The sequence below is a fragment of the Aotus nancymaae genome, unplaced genomic scaffold, assembly GCF_030222135.1.
Source record: "Aotus nancymaae isolate 86718 unplaced genomic scaffold, 86718_ANA_hifiasm-v0.15.2.pri h1tg000010l, whole genome shotgun sequence".
NCBI lineage: Eukaryota > Metazoa > Chordata > Mammalia > Primates > Aotidae > Aotus > Aotus nancymaae.
In genome coordinates, this window is record NW_026988421.1 from 78,370,894 (window position 1) to 78,376,893 (window position 6,000).

Here is a 6,000-nt window from a genome sequence, read left to right on the forward strand (position 1 = left end):
GCTGGAGTGCAGTGGTGCCATCTCGGCTCACTGCAACCTCCACCTCCCAGGTTCAAGTGATTCTCCTGCCTCAGCCTCCTGAATAGCTGGGATTACAGGCTAGCACCACCATGCCCGGCTCATTTTTGTATTTTTAGTAGAGACAGGGTTTCACCCTGTTGGTCAGGTTGGTCTCAAACTTCTGACCTGGTGATCCCCCCGCCTTGGCCTCCCAAAGTACTGGGATTACAGGCGAGAGCCACCGTGCCCTGCCCAAAGTTTCAATTTTTAAAAATTCTAGAGATGGGTAGATGTGATAGCCACACAACAATGTTACATTACTTAATGCCCCTGAGTTGTGCACTTAAGAATGGTTAAAATGATACATTTTATGCCATGTATCTTTTTATCACAATTTAGAAAATTATTCACCAGAATCAGTCTTCAGTTTTGCTCCATGCTTTCAGATCAGAATTTAGGGAATCAATTTTGTCATCATGTTCTAAGTTACACATTTGGAAGCAGTGACCCTATGCTGGGTTGTTTGAATTCCTTATACCTCTCATAATAATCTGTGGAAGATGATATGTGTTCTAGAATTTGGCCTCAATTGGACACTTAATTTTATTTGACTAGAAGCAGGAACTTAACTCTTTTTTATTTACTTTTATTTTAATTTTTTTGCTGTTCTGAAGGTCCATCAGGGAACTTAACTCTTTTGTAACTAGATACAAAAGGCTACTATATTCTCACTCTGGAATATGAATGAGAATTTCACTGTCCTATTTTCATGGCTGCATGATTGCCAAACACCTCCCTTTCCCTTGGGGTTCTGTAGCCCACAGCCCATTCTTTTGAACCACTTGTACCACTTTCTATGTCATTTGAGATTCTGGGATGAAACAAAGCAAAACAAAACACCCAGCCAATTCTGGATAACTGAAGCAAAATATACTTACGAATCGGAGGACTAATCTATTTTGGGCTTGTAAATAGAAATGACCAAAAGAGCTACAGAGGATAAAGAAGAAGGGAAGAAGAAATGTAGCAAATATCCTCTGCTCATGGGCTACCCTGGCTGTGCCGAAAGGCTTCTTTCTTTTTTTTTTAGACGGAGTCTTACTCTGTGCCCCCAGGCTGGAGTGGTGTGCTCCTGGCTCACTGCAACTTTCACCTCCGGGTTTAACCAGTTTAAGTGATTCTCGTGCCTCAGTCTCTGGAGTCGCTGAGATTACAGGCCTGCACTACCACGCCCGGCTAATTTTTCTATTTTTAGTAGGGACAGGATTTCACTGTGTTGGCTGGGCTGGTCTTGAACTCCTTACCTCAGGTGATCTGCCTGCCTTGGCTTCTCAAAGTTCTGGGATTACAGGCATGAGCCACTGCGCACTGCGCACAGCCATGTGTTGAAAGGCTTCTGACTTATCCTAGTGTTCTTGCAATATCAGCTCAATTTTCAAAGACTCAGGGAAAAAAATCTGATTGATCAAGCTGAGGTCCCGTGTCCAGCATCCTGGTTCTATCATAATCTATGTGCTACTTCTGTAATGCATATTTATCACGTATAACATGATATTTGGAATAAGCATACATCATTTCCATAGGAGATGTTTAAAAAGAAACATGTATACATTGTGGAATGGCTAAATTGAGCTAATTAACATTTATATTACCTCATACACTCATAAACAGAAGAGACAAAAGAAAACCCAGCTATATTTCCAACAGGCATCCAATAACCTTTATGCCACTGTGCATCATAACTCTCTGAGATGGAAATGGTATCTGGCATTTCCCACACTTCTGCAGCAGGGTCCCACAGATAATAGTTTGAAAAAACCAAAGTGAGGAGGTAATTGGACTTTTCCTTCCATACCAGGGGGCCCTCCTAGATATTTCCCTACATGGAGTAAGTAGTTCTGTCCAGCATGCATTTGTGGAACTACCAGGAAGTGCAGAAAGGAACAAAGGATGCTCTTCAGGGACCTCTGGTTTGTGCAAGTCTCCCACCTGGCATTGCATAAAGTGGGTTCCTATGCCCTTGCTGAGGCCAGCATTCATCGGGCCACCTGCCCTGTCCCACCTCATGCTGAATCATTCACTGATTCTGATACTCTGGGCTCCAACCTTGCCGAAGATCTTCTTTACTTAGCCTCATCTTACCTCTTACAACTGAAGCTGGAAATTGTACTTCTCACTCCCACTGAGGTACATTGAATAACTTGTCCCAACTCTTCAACCCTCTCTGCTTTCATACTCGTGAAAGGCCCTCATTGTTGGGAGTCAAAAATCTCCAGCTCTTAGGACTTATTTATTTCCTCTTTTATTTCTGTCCTTTTTTTCTGTTAATGTGTTTTGAAGCTAAAATTTAAAAAAAAAATTTTTTTTCATAGAACAGCTAAATCCCACTTTTTAATTTCTTTAATTTTTTTTCATAGAACATGAAGCCTTGTTATCATGTACATATACATTTAGGATTCTCGTGTTATCTTGATTAACCCTTTTGTCATTATGAAATGTACCTTTTCATCTATGGTAAATCCTTGCCTTAAGATCTCTTTGATAATATTAATAGTATAGGCATGCCAGGATTTTTTTATGCTTAGTGTTTTCAGGGTAGAGCTTTTCCATTTTGTTTTCAACTTGTATCTTCTGTAAATAACAGATAGTATACAGTTTCACAATTTATTCCTTCTGTTTAATTTGTTTTTCACTGAATGTCATTTTTATGTAGTTGGGTTTAAGAATACAATCCTGCTGTTTGTTTTCTATTTGTGCTACTTGTTCTTTGTATCTTCTCTCTTGCTTTCTTTTGGGTCAACAGGGCATTGTTTTTCAGTACTGCATTTCCTCTCCTTTACTGGTATTTTGTCTACAGCTCTTTCTACTATATTTGTAGTAGTTTCTCTAAAGATTACAATATGCAAACTTAATTTATCAAATCTACTTTTCCTTCTCTCTCTTTTTTTTCCTTTTCTGAGACAGAGTCTCACTCTGTCGCCGAGGCTGGAGTGCAATGGTATGTGTGATCACAGCTCACTGCAACCTCCCCGCCTCCTGGGTTCAAGTGATTCTTGTGCCTCAGCCTCCCAAGTAGCTGGGACTATAGTTGTATGCCACCATACCCGGCTAATTTTTGTATTTTTATTAGAGATGGGGCTTTGCCATGTTGGCCAGGTTGGTCTTGAACTCCTGGTCTCAAGTGATCTGCCTGACTTGGCCTCCCAAAGTGCTGGGATTACAGGTGTGAGCCACTGTGACTGGCATATCAAGTCTACTTTGAATTGGTATTATGCCATTTCAAATATAATACTAGAATCTTACAACAGTATACTCCTACTTACCCTCTCTCATTCTTTTCCTTCAAATAATGAATAATTTCCTTCCATCTCCTTGCTTAATCCTTTCCTTCTGGGGCTCCCATTGTATATATATTAGATGGCTTGATAGCGTCTCACAAGTCATTGAGATTCTGTTCAATTTTCTTGATTTTCATTCTTTGTTCTTCAGTTTGGATAATTTTTATTGGTTGTCTTCAAGTTCATTCTTTCTTCTGCAGGTCCAATCTACTTTTAAGTTCTTTCAATAAATTTTTGATTTCAGATATTGTATATGTTTAGTTTTATAATTTGGTTCCTTTTTTCAGTTTCAATTTCTCTCCTTAGCTTCCATATCTCTCCTGAAATTCCTGTCTTTTGCTTTTTTATATTTATCTTTTTCCATATACTCTTTAATATATTTATAATAGTTACTTTAAAATTCTTGTTGCCCAGTTTCAACACTCGTGTCATTTGCTGGTCTGCTTCTAATGACAATGTATATTGTGGGTCACATTTTTCTGCTTTTTATCATAGCTAGCAAATTTTTGTTGTCCTCTAAATACTGTGGTTGATACATTTTAGAGACTCAATTCTGTTATCTGCCACTTAAGAATTTTTTTTTTGCCGGGCACGGTGGCTCACACCTGTAATCCCAGCACTTTGGGAGGCTGAGGTGGGTGGATCACGAGGTCAAGAGATCGAGACCATCCTGGTCAACATGGTGAAACCCCGTCTCTACTAAAAATACAAAAAATTAGCTGGGCACGGTGGCGCGTGCCTGTAATCCCAGCTACTCAGGAGGCTGAGGCAGGAGAATTGCCTCAACCCAGGAGGCGGAGGTTGCAGTGAGCCGAGATCGCGCCATTGCACTCCAGCCTGGGTAACAAGAGCGAAACTCCATCTCAAAAAAAAGAAAAAAAAAAAGAATTTTTTTGTTGTTGTTGTTCTTGGAGGAAGGTTAATCACAGGCACCTCATTTTGATCCTATGGAAACTTGATTTTAGACTTTTCAGAGCAGGTCTATTTCAATTTTGCCTTTAGTCCTCAGGCATAGTCCTTAGTCCTGGGAAGTAGCCGTTACTCTGAGGTGTGTCCTTTCTGGGATTTTAATGGAAAACCAAAGAGTTTACCAAGCTTTTCCTTTTTAAAAAGTAATTAAGTTTTTTGGCCAGGCACAGTGGCTCATGCCTGTAATTCCAGCACTTTGGGAAGCTGAGGTGGGTGGATTGCTTGGATCCACGAGTTTGAGACCAGCCTGGGTGACATGACAAAACTCCATCTCCACAAAAAATATATATACATATAAATTAGCTGGGCGTGGTAGTATACACCTACAGTCCCAGCTACTCAGGAGGCTGAGGCAGGAGGATCACTTGAGCCTGGGAGGTAGAGGTTGCAGTGGGCTCTGATCACACCTCTGTTCTCTAGCCTGGAAAACAGAGCAAGACACTCTCTCAAAATAAATAAATGAATAAATTTTTTAAATCGACAAAAATTATGTATATTTATTATATATAACATGACGTTTGGAATATGTATAGATCCTTTCTGTAGGAGATTAAAGAAAAGAAATATGTATACCTTGTAAAATGGCTAAATTGAGCTAATTAACATTTATATTACCTCATATACTTATCATCTTTGTGGTGAGAACACCTAGACTCTATTCTCTTAGTGATTTTCAAGAATACAATACTGTACTTTGTGACTAACTATAATCTCCATGTTGTAAATAGATCTCTTGAACTGAGTCCACCTAACAGAAACTTTGCATCCTTTGACGATCATGTTCCTTACCCCCACGCCCACCTCCCAAGATCATCTAACCTGAGTTGATTATTCAATAAATGTTGTTAAACACTTAAAGAACCGATTTTGATCTATTTTAATAAGAGATATCACTTTTGCCAAAATATCAGATATTAATTTAGAGCAAAGATTTAATAGTTTTTTAAAAACATCAGCCATAACAAAATTAAAAAAAAAACAATAATATGAACAAAATCAAATCTACCAATCAAGAAATTATAGAGTATATTTTCATAATTTTATAGGCTGCCCAAGCATTTCAGCAAAACAAAGCCACATTGAAAAATATTCACACATTTGTGTGCATAAAACTGTAAATCTTGTTTATGGGGGAAAATGCAATAAGCAAAGTTAAAATTTAAATGACAAGCCAGGCACTTTGGGAGGCCGAGGCGGGTGGATCACGAGGTCAAGAGATCGAGACCATCCTGGTCAACATGGTGAAACCCCATCTCTACTAAAAATACAAAAAATTAGCTGGGCATGGTGGCGCATGCCTGTAATCCCAGTTACTCAGGAGGCTGAGGCAGGAGAATTGCCTCAACCCAGGAGGCGGAGGTTGCGGTGAGCCGAGATCGCGCCATTGCACTCCAGCCTGGGTAACAAGAGCGAAACTCCGTCTCAAAAAAAAAAAAAAAAAAAAAGACAAGCCAGGAAAAAATATTTGTGATGTGCATGACAAACAAGAAATTAATATTACATGATGGGATCTGAGCTCTGCACTGTTTCTCTAGCTCAGGGTGGCTGTTGATATCTCTGGTCAGTGCCTGTTTTCGTCTGGATTCCTTGGAGTCTTCCTCCGTACCAGTGCAGCTTGTCAGCCAAGAATTTGAGAGGAGTTATATACAGATTTGGGGGTTCTCCCTCTATTGGTCTCTTCTTTCTGGAATTC